Source organism: Equus caballus, chromosome 14 (assembly GCF_041296265.1).
Source record: "Equus caballus isolate H_3958 breed thoroughbred chromosome 14, TB-T2T, whole genome shotgun sequence".
Taxonomy (NCBI): domain Eukaryota; kingdom Metazoa; phylum Chordata; class Mammalia; order Perissodactyla; family Equidae; genus Equus; species Equus caballus.
The window spans coordinates 18,034,219-18,048,843 of NC_091697.1; the positions used below are offsets into that span (position 1 = coordinate 18,034,219).

Consider the following 14,625-nt stretch of genomic DNA (forward strand, 5'->3'; position numbering starts at 1 on the left):
ATGATACTGAGCACGTGATACACGTGAACTTCTTTAATCTTCTCAAGAGGTCGCAGGAGGTGGGTGTTGTTGCTTCCATGGTAAAGGTGGGGAAGAGGCAGGAAGAGAACGTGAGCTCCCGCAGTCAGACTTGGCAGGGGTGGGGGCCGAGGCGGGTTGCGCTGCAGTCAGGCGCCGTGCTCTTAGCTACTGTGTTCTGGATGGCTTCCAGAAACCCGAATGCACCAGCGACCATCAGAGAAAGGGGCGTGGTGATCAAGCCCCCACCTGCCCCCAAATTCTCTCCAGGACAATCAATCTTACAGGTCACTTTTGACTAAACTTTCAGGACACACACAAACCCCATCTTATCCAAGATTTTCAAAGCCACCCCAGTCAGTTTAGCAGGCTAGTATAATCTTGATTCCAAAATTAGATAAAGACGTCAAGATGATATGCCCTTTTCATAGATGCTAAGTGAAGCCAACATCATATGGTTTATTCCAGAATGCAAGAGTGACTCAACACAACTGTTTCAATAAATAACCTATTTTTGTTTTTAAATGCTCAGAAAACTGAATAGAAAAGAGCTTCCTTTGGAGCGTGGCAGAGCGTCTTCCGGGAAGGGCAGGAGGAGGCAGCGAAGGTCTGACTTCCCAGAGCCACCTAGGGGGACACGGACCACGACGACGTTCTCCATGCGCGCGTGCATGTGTGTGTGTGTGTGTAAGCTGATGAGGCATAAGCCAGAAAGGCTAAAGGCCACTGGCCAAAAGGGCAGCCCAGGTGAGCAGCAAGCACGTGCAGGGCTAACAGAGACACGCGGTCCTACAGCGGTAAGGGACCACCTCCCACCCACCTCCGCCCAGTGGCGGGAGAAACTCGGACTGTGGCTGTGCTCAGTGAGGACGCGGGCTTTTGCATGCTGGGCATACAGAAGGAGTCTGCACCCTGATGAGCACAGACAGGCAGCACGGCCCAGGCTTGGCGTGCAGCTCTTTGGCCCACCCATCCCCTCACCCCCCTCTAGAAACAGCAGAGAGCACCACTCCCCAGGAAAACCCTGCTGCCTCTGTGCAAATCAAAGTGCATCCTTCCACAGGATCATGTCAGGACTCCAACTTGGCTGTGATGCCCTCCCGGGCTCCCTGCTTCCAGGACCCCTCCAGGCCACTCTTCCCTCATGCAACTGCATGCCATTCCTTCCTTCATTTTCAGCAAACGCCTGCTGAGGCCTTCCTGTGTTCCCTAAATGAGACACACACCTCCTGCCCCTAGAGACCTTACTCTGGGGCTGCAATCAAACACTTAATCCAGCTGAGTTGACAAGTAAGGACAAGTTGCCTGGGTGAAGGATCTGATTCTGTTGACTTCATCACCAAAAAATAGCTCAGCTCTGCTCCTCTCCCCATCTCCATCATCACCCCACCTGCAAACCATGGGGACAGGCTGTGTGGCCTGAAGGGTCTCCTGGCTTCCATTCTTGTCCAGCTACCACCCAGCCTTCACCCTACCCTGGCATGAGCCTCCTAGGATGCACCTGTGACCTTGTCACTGCCTCCGTGGCAGCCTCCATAGGTCCCAGCTGACCCCACAGGTGTTTCTCAAACTTGAGCTCCTGCTGCCACCCTGTTCACACACACCTTTCCTTTTACATTATCAGTGTGGCCAGCTTCACACTTAGGACATTTGGATACCCTAAAACCACCTTCTGTGCTTTTTCTGCTGGTCGATTCTAAACAATCGAAGGTCAGTAAACCATGTTAATGCGGTGACGATGCAAGATGCAAATTCCCAGGCCCCACCAAGACCCTTTGAGTCTGAGGTCTCAGCAGGGTCTTGGGCATCTGTGTTGTAAACGAGCTCCCAGGGAAGGCTGAGCACATGTCCAGTCTGCCCAGTTGTGGGCCCTGTGCAGGGCAGCAGCCTGATGCCAGCCTCCATGCTACCCCCACCCCCATGCAGGGCAGCCAGAGGAAAACATGGAGGGTTTGGGCCCCAGTCTGCTGTGCCACCTGCACAAGTCACCTGCCCTCTCTGAGCCTCCCTTGTGGAATAGTGTCGTGGTTTCCCATTGCTGCTGCCGCAAATTACCACAAACTTAATGGCTCAAAACAACACAAGCAGACTGTCTTACAGTTGTGTAGGTCAGAAGTCCCACACAGTCTCCCTGGGCTTAAAGCAAGGTGTGGGCAGGGCCGCTTCCTCCTGGAGGTTTCAAGGAAAGAACTGGTTTCCTTGCCTTTTCCGGCTTCCAGAGGCACCCACATTCTTTGGCTCCTGGCCCCTTCCTCAATCTTCAAAGCCAGCAGCCAAGCCTCTCTCTGACCCTGCTTCCATCCTCCATCTCTTTCTCATCTTCTGCATCCCTCTTCCCCTTTTAAGCACCATGTGATTACACTGGGCTCACCCTGATAGTCCAGGAAATGTCTCCATCTCAGTGTCCTAAGTCACACCTGCAAAGTCCCTATGCCGTGTGCAGGTTCCAGAATTAGGGTGTGTTCCTCTTGGGGGGCTCATTATTCTGCCCACCACACACGGTGGTGATCACCCTACAGCCCTTTCCATCAGCATTTCCTGAAGTGTGCCCCATCTTCTGCCTGCATCAGCATCACCTGGGGCTCTCGTTACAGAGTGTGGGGCCACCCAGACCCCCAAACCTGAGCCTTGATGGGAGACTTGGGGTGTTGCCTTTCCTTGAGTTCAGGTGATTGCTACGCTCAGCGGCATCTGATAGCCTGGATCAATGAGACCTCCAGTGTGGCAGGGCAGGGCACTCTGGAGGGGTCAGTCCCCCACCAAGAACCTAGTGGGCCCATCACATCGCAGCCTTTTTCAGGAGGTGTTTCCCAGCCTACAGGTGGACCTCAGGACCTCAGTCCATTCCCTGGGGACACTTTGGGCTCCACTTTGGGGCCAGTGAACCAGCAGGTGAGGGGCCTCTGGGAGGGGGAGTAGAGGGTGGGTGACCACATGGACTGAATGTGGGACCCAGGGACTCTGAGTCTTCCAAGCAGGGGAGCTTGGCAGGCAAGTTTTGCCCCCTGTGCTGCAATGCAACCCACCTATGTTCAGCACACACGCGTGCCACACACGTGCACCATGCACGTCCATGGGACACCATGCACCCACATACACACACCATGCACACACTCTCAGAGTCTCTCTCTGTCCCTGGTCTCCACCCAGACTGGGGGGAGTCGGGCCCTGCTCTGTGTGCAGTAATTACATGTGCCGTCCTAGCACGTGCAGACCGCTATAACAAAGGACTGCAGGCTGGGTGGCTTAGAAACAACAGACACTTCCCTTTCACAGTTCTGAGGGCTGGGAGCCCAAGACCCAGGTGCCAGCACGATCAGCTTCTGAGGAGAGCTCTCTTCCAGGGTGCAGACAGCCACCCCCTCCGTGCGTACTGCTCACATGGCAGAGGCGGCAGGGGGCTCTCTGGCTCTCTGGCCCTCACAACCTAATCACCTCCCAAAGGCCCACCTCCTACTGCCGTTACCTTGGGGCTTATGATCTCAGAGTGCGCATGTGAGCAACACAAACCCTTGGCCCACCGTGCACCCCCCGCTAGCTGTGATGACCTTCTCTGGGAGCTCTGCCCTTGCAGGGAGTATGGAGAGATCTCGCCAGAGCCCAGGATGACGCGTTACGGGCGCACTAATAAAATGCAATGCCCAGAGCCCAAAGTTCTGTCCTTGCTGTTCTCTGATCTTATTGGTGACAGTGCTTGGCAGCTCTACTTGGTGTCAGGCTCCTTCCTGCTCCGGTGGGGCCAAGATGTGGGGCTGACGTGCTGCCGGGCTGCGCAGGCTCCGGGCACTGAGTGTCTGCACGGCTGGGCGCCAGCATCTCCTCCCCTCCCCAGCGAGGACCCACACCACCTCTGCGCCCACACGTCCCCCAGTGTGCCCATGCCCCCACAGTCTCAGCAGACCCGCCGTCCACCTGGCCAGACCCTAGCTGCCTCTGTGACTTCTCACACATTCTCCTCGTCTTCCCATCACCCAGTCCCGTGGCTTCTCCCCAGCCACAGCGCTCGGGCTGCCCCCAGTCCCCTGCCCCTGCCCAGGGTCTGTACTTGTCAGCTCTTCCCTGCCCGTTGCCCCCTCCCCATGTCCACCTTCAGTGCAGCGCTCCAGGGGTGGCCTCCTCAGTGCACAAGGCCCCCCACCCTGCCATCCTAGTGCTGGGCTGGTGGGGCAAACTCACGTGGTCCCAGAGTCATATGTGTGTGGGAGGTGCCATTTAGGCTGTGGGTAACCAAGGCAGGTACCAGGAGTGCTGGGAAAGGCCTCGTGGGTGCCAAGACCAGTACCCGTGGGCGGTAGGATCACCTCCTGCTGGGCCACACCCTGAGGACAGAGTCTCAGCCTCTCACCCCCAGGAGGCACTGACCTGACCCTGCCCCCTCCTCCTCTCCAGGCAGGCAGGCCTCCTTTCCTTCTCACAAAGACATGAAGCACATGCTGGCCACAGGGCCTTTGCTCCTGCTGTGCCCTCCATCCAGAAGGCTCTTCCCACAGAGCTTGTGGAGTTGGGTCCTCCTTCAGGTCTCAGCCCAAACCCCACATGCCCAGAGGGGCCTTTCCTGAACCCTCCCATGTAAGGAAGCCCTGGCCGTGCTCAAGAACCTTATCCTGTACTGGTCACTTCCTGGCACTTACTGCTCTCTCAAATGATCGTTTCTATTATTCTTCTGTTTTCAGTCTCCCCTCTCTAAACTGTGGGGAACCCCATGTCCTGCTCGCTGTTGTAACCCAGCACCCAGCATGGTGTGAGGCACCCAGAGGCCCTCAGGAAACATCCACCAGAGGGTTGGGGGCAAGGGGCTGAGCTGACAGCCTCCGTCGCAACGCCCACACTCTGGGGATTAGCCCCCCAGGAGTGGGAAGGTAGGCTGGGGCAGGGCAGACAGAGGGGACGAGCTGGGCAGTATGCTGTCGGGTGGCCGGGCCTCTCCCAGAGCCCAGACAGTGTCCCCCACGCTGGCCTCCAGGAGCTGCCGGGGTGGCGACCGCAGTCCACACCGCAGCCTCAGCACAGAGCCGAGCTCCCGTGCAGTGGGAGAGGACGCCGGAGAGGGTAGGAGACACAGCCGGACCCCCATCACAGGGCAGAGGCACCCGAGCGGCGCAGGCGGAGCGGCCCCTCGCCCCAGCGGCCCCGCCCTCGCTCAGAGAGCTCCAAGCCAGCCCCTCCGAGCGCGCTCTGCGCCTGCTCCCCAGCCGCCCCGAGGGCCCTGCGCCTGCGCCCGCGCCCGCGCCTGCGCCTGTGCCCGCCCCCAGGCTGTCTATCTGATAGGACCACGCCCACCTCGCGCCCCGCACCTCCCCCTGCCTCTGTCTAGCTCTGCCCTGCCCACAGCAGCCCTAGTACACTTGTGTGCCCCAGGCAGGTGCCTGCTCTCTCCAGGCCTCAGTTTCCCAAAGTGTGCAAGCACGGCTGGACTCTGTTGTTCTTGCTTGTCCAGTCTTTTGGAAACAGCCCTCAGCGCGTGCTTGGAGCAGCTGCACTGGAGAAGCTCAGAGCAGGCTGCACCCCCATCTCCAGGCCTGGAATTCTCACTGACTAGATCTGCAGAAATGGCCCGCGTGCAGCAGCCCTGGGCTCCCGCTGGAACTATCAGGCAGGTGTGCTCTTTTTGAGATTGTCAACCTAGGGCTGCTGGGGGCCATTCTGCCACAGAGGGTCTGGTAGATGGGAGAGATGGATTCTTATTAATATTGTGCAGCTGGATCTAGCTATTCCTGAAAGCAGCATATCTTGGCATTTTTAATACTTCATGAGCCAATAAATTACTGTTGCTTAAACTGGTTGGATTTGGTTTCCTGTTACATCTTATAGGGCAGATCCTGATTGAAGCAGAGGACAGATGTCCTGACCTCTATGCCGGGACAAACCGGGAACTTCTAATATCCAGGTAGGGCCAGTTGAGGAAGGTCCCTGGATCCTGTTCAGGCCCCTCCCCCATTCTAAACGTGAAATGGCACACCTTTACACTCCTAGCACCCCAGTGTCTTCAAGCGGTGTCCTCCCCTCCCTCCGGCCCTGCCCGCAGAGGGCGCTGGGGGTCCAGTCTTCCTCGCCCCCTTGATGCCCACCTTGTGCCCACAGGACTCAGGGACACAGCCAAACCGCAGCTCAGTGGCCGTCGCAGACGGAGGAGAGCCCAAGAGGAGGGCCCAGTGCCCAGCCTTGAGGAAAGGGAGTCCTGGGTGCCAGCGGTTGATCAGGCGAGGGCGTCGGCGGGCAGTTCGGGCGCAGCGACCGGCAGGAGCCGCGCGAAGAGGGGCAGCGTGCGGTACTTGAGGGGGTCCCCGCCACGGGGCGGGAGGCGAGCCAGCCGGCGGGGGCCCTAAATGCACAGCTGGCCGCCTGGCCGCGGCCCTACGGCCTGGAGAGGAGCCGAGAACGACAGCGGCCCCGCCGCCCCGCCCGCCGCGCTCCCAGGGAGGCCGCGAGGGGGCGCCGCGCTCTCCGGGCCGGGCCAGAGCACGGCGGGCGCGGCGGCGACGCTGCCCGGGGGCCGGCCGGGGTGCAGGCGCGCAGGGACCGGTGAGTGGGGCGCGGGGCTGCGGGCGCGCGGGGCGCAGGTGCGGGGACGCGCGGGGACAGGGCGCGCGGCGGGCGGGGGATGTCTGGGGCGCGCGGGGCGCAGGTGCGGGGATCCGGCGCGCGGCGGGCGGGAGATGTCCGGGGCGCGCGGGGCGCAGGTGCGGGGACAGGGCGCGCGGCGGGCAGGGGTGTCCGGGGCGTGCGCCGGGCGGGCGCGGAGGGGACACGCGGAGAGGCACCGCCGGCCGCGGTGGCGGGAGACCCGCTGTGCCCGCGTCCCCCGCCGCTCCGCTCGGCGCCAGGAGCAAGCCTCTTCAGCCGCTCAGGTGGCAGGAGAAGCCCGCCTGGACCCGAGGCCTCCAGCCCGCGCTGCACCTCAGTTTCCCGGTCTGTGAAGCGGGAACAGCAAGGCTGACCTGCCCCGTGCTTGTGAAGAAGGGAAAGGGCCTTGTCCGTGGGGAAGAGGGTGCTGTGGGCTCTGAAGCTGGGATCGGAGGGACGACAGGATCAGTGCTTCCATCAGAGAGCCTGCAGGGACGGTGGGGTCAGCTCGGGGACCTGGGCGTGGCCCTCACGCAGTGACAGCGGACAGGGTCAGGGGACCCTTAGTCCACTCCGCTCTGTGCTCAGGTGGAGCAAGGGAGGCCTGGAGGGGAGGAGGGGATGGTCTGACCGTGCCCCACGCTCAGCGAGGGGGGCGGTATGGGACAGACAGACCTGGCAGCTTGCGGTGGTGAGGGGCTCGCCCAGCCCCCGCCCTCCTGCCTCCTGGGCCCTGAGGCAGAGGTTCTGCTGAGCTTCAGGAGCCGGACAAGGGCCCTGGGAAGATTTATCTGCCGGGCAGGTGCCGTGCCCCCCTCTTTCAGTTGAAGTAACTGAGGCTTAGAGAGATGACGGGACTTCTTCAAGGTCTCAGGACCACGAAGTGGCAAAGCTGGAGTTCCAACCATGGTGGGGCTGGCTCCAAAAGCCATACTCCAGCCACAGTGCCAGGGGACCAGGGGAGTCCTGGAAGTGTCCACTCACTCACCTAGAGCATTAATTGCCCACCTAGTGTGTACTGTCTGCTCCCTGCCCCAGTAAGTGCTTACAAGCAGATGCCAGAGAGGGAAGCTGAACGACTAATCAGAGGGAAACAGGGTGTGGCAGAGGGTAAGTGCTCAGGAGAAAAGAAAACGGGGTGATGGGGGCGGAGGGAGACTGGGGTGGGCAGAGCCTTAGCCTGGCCGCCTGCAGTGAGGTGGCTGTGATGTGAACAGAAGAGCAGAGCCCACAGGAAGGATCTGAGGGAGCAGCAGGTGCCAGGTCCCTTAGGCAGGCACAGAGGGTGGATAGGAGGAGCTGGAACAGAGCCTGTGAGGGGAGCTCTGGGGTTTGGATTTTCTTCAGAGTGTAGTGGGCAGTCGCTGGAGGGTTTAGAGTTGCGTGTTGAAAGGATGCCCCCGAGGCAGGTGGAGAGGACTCAGGGAGCAGGAGAGGATCAGAGAGGAGGTCGCTGGAGTTGGCCAGGCAGAGCTGCGGGCACCTGGACCAGGTGCTGATGAGGTGATGGAGAGAGAGTTTTGAGGAGGAGCCCAGTGGATGCCAGATGTGGAGTCCACTCGCTAGGGCTGCAGCCACACGGAGGCCTCCACCCTGGCAGGGCCAGGCACATGAGGAGGGCAGGGTCTCCTCTGGGTGGTCGAGTTGTCAGCTGTGGTGGACAGGGAGCCTGGTTTGGGCTCAGCACTGCCCCGCTCCCTGGTGCGCCTGTGCAGCTCTCGGACCTCGCTGTGCCCAGCGCAGAGTCTGCAGAGATCAGAGGAGATGCTGCTGGGTCTCGGGCTGGGCCTCAGACTGGGTCTCGGGTTGGTCTCTGCATCCTTTTGACGTGTTCCCATAAGCATTTGAGCGTTGGTGCTGCTCTCGCTTGTAATTTGACCCAGACCTGCAGTCAGCCATTTCTCCAAGAAACCTTGGTGCCTTTTAGTGGGCGTGGGTTTCAGAAACGGGTATCCAGGTACTAGATGTGCTCATTGTTCCGTTGGTGTCATTGTGTTTGAATATCTGGTTGGGCAAGTCACCCTTCCATGGCTTTTTATTTTAGGGGTTTCCTGGCTATCCCAGTGTATTGCTTGTATCTTTTGTTGGAATCATATTAAATTTGTATACAATTTCAGGATAATTGACATGATTATGAAGTCGAGTCATCTTACCCAAAAACAAGCAATGTCTTTCTATGTGGTCAAGACTACTTGGTCTTTCATTTATCAGGACAACCTTCAGGAGCATTTTGAAGTTTTCCTCACACTTCTCGTTAAGTTTATTCATGAGTGTTTTACCTTCTTTGTTACTATTAGTAATGTTTTTTCTTCCATTATATCTTTTAACTGGTTATTGTTTTGTGTATGTATTTTATATCTATCTACCTCACTAAATTAATTTTGTTGTTAGTGTTATCATTTAGATAAAATGATAAAGTGATTTAGATAGCTCAGGTATTCTGTCATCTGAATAGTGAAATAGTTTTGCTTCTTTACTGATTTTTATGCGTCTAATTCCTTTCTCTTGTCAAATTGGCTAAATACCTCCAACTCAACATTAAATATTGGCTATAATGGGCATCCTTACCTTGCTTCTGACCTTATTGAAAAGGCCTCTAGTACTTCTCCCGTTAAGAAAGATGCTGACTTTAAGATGGAGAGACTTTATTTATTTATAGTTATGGAAGTATCCATTAATTCCTGTTTTATTGGGTAGTTTCTTAAAATCAGAAATGGGTGTCAATTTTTGTTGAAACCGTATATGGAGATAATTATATGATATTTCTCCTTATCACTATCAGTAAGATGAATCATATTAATGGATTTCCTAATGTCAGGTCCAGGATGAGAGTGAGGCAAACAATAAGACACAAAATGTATTAATGTGAATATTAAGCCATCCTTGCATTCCTGAAATAGAAACCACTTGGGCATGATATATTTTAATGTGATTGTATTAGCTATCTATTGCTGCGTAACAAGTTACCATAAACTTAGTAGCTTAAAACAACACACATTTATTATCTCATAGTTTCGGTGGATCTGAAGTCTGGGCGTGGCTTAGCTGGGTTCCTGCTGGTGTTGGCCAGGACTGAGTCCTCATCTAGAGGCTCAACTAGGAATGGATTCACTTTTCCACTCATGTGGTTGTTGGCAGCATTCATTTGTTTGTGGTTACAGGACTGAGAGCTTGAGTGTTTTGCTGGTGGTTAACTGGAGTCTGCCCACAGCTTCTGGAGGCCACCCACAGTTCCTAGGGACCACCTGCAGTTCCTTGCCAGGTGGGCTTCCCCAGCATGGCCTCTTGCTCCATCGGGCCAGCAAAGAGAGTCTCTAGAGTAAATCTGCCGGCAAGTCAGAGTCTTATGTGCAGAGTCACAGAAGTGACATCCCCTCAGCTGTGCCATAGTCTGTTGGTTAGAGGAAAGTCAGAGGGTCCAGCCACACTCAAGGCAGAGAATACCAGGAGACAGGGATTGTCGGTGCCCTAGAGTGTGTCCGCCACAGTGCTATTAGATTCTGTTTGCTAATATTTATTTTTGCTAGTTTCCCCAGTCATCCCTTGGTTTGATGAAGCTTGGCTTCTGTGGTTCTTCAAGAAGGGCTTGTGAGTTTGGCATCCCTGGTCTCTTTCGTGTTGAAATTGTTCTGCACCCTTGACACCTGCAGGGTAGCTTGGCTGGTTATAAAATCCTGACTCACACTTTCTTTCCTTGAATTTGTTAAAATGTTGCTCTAGGTTGTAGTGCTTTTTTTTTTTTTTTTTTTTTGAGAAAGATTAGCCCTGAGCTAACATCTGCTGCCAATCCTCCTCTTTTTGCTGAGGAAGCCTAGCCCTGAGCTAACGTCCATGCCCATCTTCCTCTACTGTATACATGGGACACCTGCCACAGCATGGTGTGCCAAGCAGTGCCATGTCCGCACACGGGATCCAAACCAGCGAACCCTGGGCCACTGAGAAGCAGAACATGCACACTTAACCACTGCGCCACCAGCCGGTCCTGGGTTATAATGCTTACGTGTTGTTCTCAAGAAGTCTGATAGAAACTGCTTTTCTTTCCTTTGTATGTGACTTGATCATTTTCCCTGGAGCTCCAAAGGGTTTTTTTTTTTTCTTTATCTTTGAAGTCTAATCATTTTACTAGGAAATGTCTTGGAGTTGATCTTCAGTATCAATTTTCTCAGAGTCACGGGGGCCCTTTGAATATGCAGATTCACGCCTTCTTTTATTTCCAGAAAGTTTTCTTGGATAATAATTTTAAATGTTAGTTATTTTGTTTTTCTTCTTCAGGGATTACAATAATATGTCTGTATGCTGGATCTTTTTTGCCTGGCCTCTATATCTGTCACTTTCTCTGTGATTCTCTTCACTGCGGTCTTTTTGTCCGTTTTGTTGTGTGGTAGCTGTCCTTCATTTCCTCAGTGAGCATCACTGAGTTCTCAGTCAAATTTGTCCTCCCTAAGAGAGCTTCCGGTTCAGTATTCATTTCTGAGATGACTTTGTCATCTTCATTTTCTTTCCTGAGTTTGGGCAACTCTATTTCACATTTACCTAGTTTTTTTTGTCCATTTCTCTTCTGAGTCTTGTAATTTATACTTCAGATGTCTCAGCACGCTTTCTGAAGGCGATTCGAGCTACGGTGCCCTGTGAAGTGGTTTGCGAGGAGAATGGCTGTCAGCTCCTTAAATTGGTTTTGTGTGGCTATTGTCTGTCGTCGTCTGTTGGCTTAGAAATGCCTTTATGTTTGCCTGGACTGGTGATAACGGAGGACGGTAGGCGGGAGTTGGGGATTTGGGTAATGGCAGGTTTCTTGGTTCAAGAGTGCCCTCTTCTGTTGGCTTAGAGAAGTGCGGAGCCCTTAATCCGGGAGTCCTCAGTGCCCGGAGTGCTTGTCTTGAGTTTACCATTCATTTTTGCTTCTGCAGGACCTTGGGTTTCCATGCTCCTTCTTCCTGTCCATTTACCACCAACCCTCTAAAGACCTGCACTTCTCAGCCACGTGCCCCAGAGGCAGGGCCTCTCTGAGACAGCCGCCTTGGCCCATACACTTTCTGTGCCCTGTCAATTCCCCACTACCTGGCGCTCCCTCCCCACGCCCCGTCTCAGCCCTGCTCTCAGAATCTCCCCAGCCTTTCTCCTGGTGCTGTTTAGTCTGAGTTCTTGGCCTGGGCGGTCCTCGCTCCTCTGTCTCCTGGTTTCTGCCTGAGCTCCGTGCCAGGGGCTCTGGGTCAGGCTCTGCAGGCTGGGTCTTCTTGCCTCATTCACACCAGTTTCAGGCAACGGCAGCCTGTCTCCTGGCCCTGCCCTCAGCCTGGTGTGGGTGGCCGTGTTTGCTTCCTTGGTCAATCTGTATGGAGAGGTTTGCACTGAGGAAGCTGCCATTATCTATGGGACCTGGAGGTGTCCCAAACTTCTACTTAGGGAGTTTCACGCAGATTGGGGCACTCTCCAACCCAGCCCGACACTTGCTCTCGTTTTGCAGAGCTCGCTGCATCTTGCACTCGTCACCGCGGCTGAGCCACTTCAGGGTCAGCTGCCAGAGTTATGCCTCCCCAAACCCGCAGCGCCCCACGGAGCAGGCACGCTCCTGCACAACACCGTGCTCACTGAGGAGCCTGGCCGTCACGCAGACGCACTTCCTCCTGCCTGGTCCTTACTCGACGGCCCCAGCTGCCCCAGTAGTGCCCTTCGAGCCTTCTTTGGGTCCAGGATCTAGTCCGTGGTCAAGCATTGCACTAGTTTATTGTGTCTTTCAGACTCTTTTAATCTACAACAGTCGCTCCACATTTCTATTCCTGTCTCCTGACATTCACTGTTTTGAAGGCTTTATGTCAATTTTTTCCCATAATCTGGATTTGTTAGGCTTTTACCTCAAAACTCAGTTCGGGCTAAGTGTTTTAGGTCAAAGTTGTTTTAAAATTACAGACTGTGATGCGTCTCCGGGAAGTGACGTACCCCCTACCTTCCACCTCCCCGTCCTGTGCCCTCCTGGGGGCCAGGGCATCTGCCAGCAGCCGTGTGGGAAGGGGGTGTTGGGAGGAGAGGCTGGGCCCTGGGGCTGATGGCTTTACTGGGATGTCCTGTGGTACTGTTGGGCTCCCGCCTCAGTTTCCTTTCCCACCCTCCAGGCATCCTTCCCAGTTCCCTTCCTGTCACTGTCACTGAGCCCTCCCAGGGCTGCCTCCCGCTCCCCTAGCCTCTGGTCCTGGCCTTGTGGGCCTGGCTCAGCCTCCGGGGCTTCTTCTTTCAGCAAAGGCGCCCATCACACCCATTTCTTGCAGGCCCCCAAGAGTCCTCAGGGCACCAGAAGTGGCAGAAGGTGCCAGGTCGCCGAGGCCAGGTTCAAAGCCACCACTTCCTCGCTGGGTGACTGCTCCTACACTGCAAGATCTCTCTGGGCTTCAGACACCACACAGGGCCTGTAATGTTGGTGTCTGGCGCAGAGTGGGCGTCCACTCAGTCCACTCAGCCACGCAGTCTTAGGGACTAACCTGTTAAAGGCCCATGAATTTGGGGGCAGGAAGCCTCAGTGTTATTCTTTTCAAATAAAACTAAAACAAGCTCCAGGGTTGCCGGTGAAAGGCCTCTGCACCCCGTGCCGGGATCCTCCTAACTGGCAAACTCCTGCTTTGCATGCAACGGATCTCCCCAGGGACCAGAAGGAGCGCAGCCTCTTGGAATCCGCTAAGTATTGCCCCTGCAGAGGAGATATTTGCTTGATTTATTTGGCCAGTAAATTGCTCATTTGCTTGTTTTCAAATCCAGACAGCATTCAGAAGTGCCCAAGTCTGGCTAAATAATAACAAAATGGCCATTCCCGCTGTGGTGGTGGAAGCACCTGCACAGGCACGGTGACTGTACCTGTGGCCTCAGGTGAGTCTCAGAGTAACTTCCATCTACTTTAGAGATGAGCAGACAGAGCTCAGGGGAGCAAGGGGACTTCACAGGCCCCACCAGCGTAGGCCTTGGCGCGCGGTCCGTGTGGCCCGTGGTCAGAGCTGTTTGCCGTCGGGCTGTTTTCAGGTGGCAGGGCTGCGCTCTCCTTCTGTCCTGATGGGGCCTCCACTCTCTGCTCAGCCGCCCACCAGTCGGTCCGTCTGACCACCCAACAGACGTGGGGAACGCCACCCGGCCTCAGGCCTGGGCTGGGCTCAGCCGGGAGTGCCTCTCTGAGTGTTTGCCATCCATCAGGCAGGGTGCCTAAGCTGTTTATAAACATCATCCCATGGGAATGGGGGTAAGTAGAAGAGAAGACAAACAACTGAGAAAAATCCCTTTGAAAAGATTAGTAAAATCGATACATTCCTGGGAAGACTGACCAAGAGACAACACAGGTTACCTGTATCCCACAGACATTAAAAGGATAAAGGGTTTTAATGAAGAACTTTATACTAATACATTTGATAAAAAGGGCAAATGCCTTGAGAGACATAACTTACCAAACTTGACACAAGAAGAAATAGAAAATCTGAACAATACTATTTCTGTTAAAGAAATCGATTTTATAATTAAAACCTTCCCAGAATATTTTCTGGGACGTTTTATTAAACGTCAGGCCCAAATGGCTTCCCTGGTGAATTCTATCAAATATTTAAGAAAGAAATACCATTGCATCTCATTGAATTAGCAAAACTCATGTATGAGGTCATGACAAATGCTGAAGAGGCTGGGGATGAATAGAAACCCTTCTAATCTATGTACCGGGGTGTAAACTGGTCCAACCAGTGTGCAAAACCACTGAGAATAATCCAGTCAAGTTGAATACTTGCAGCGAATCCTGCGAAGGACCAGTTTCATGCCTGACATGTCCCCAAGAGAACCGTGCATGCACGCACTAGGAATCCTGCTCCAACTGCAGCCAGCCAGGGTACACTGGCAGGAAAATGGACGAAGAAATTATGGAACACTCATATAATGGGCCGTCAGACAGCAGACTCTTAGAAACATCATGTGAAGTGAAAAAATCAAGTCATAGAGTACGGGATACAGAATGACACCATTTTTATAAAACTTAAAAGCAAACAAACTATACAGTATATTTTTTAGGGATACATATTTCTG

General features: G+C 54.7%; 1 protein-coding gene across 2 annotated transcripts in view; it reads left to right on the top strand.

Moving 5' to 3' along the window:
* Window positions 1-6,299: 6,299 nt before the first annotated feature.
* Window positions 6,300-14,625, top strand: part of RASGEF1C (RasGEF domain family member 1C) — an 84,112-nt gene continuing 75,786 nt past the window's right edge. The window contains exon 1 of one of the 2 annotated variants that reach the window (XM_023617011.2): window positions 6,300-6,540. The gene's annotated coding sequence lies outside the window, so the exon portion shown is untranslated. The remainder of the gene's footprint in view (window positions 6,541-14,625) is intronic. The other variant, XM_070233705.1, reaches the window with a different exon arrangement.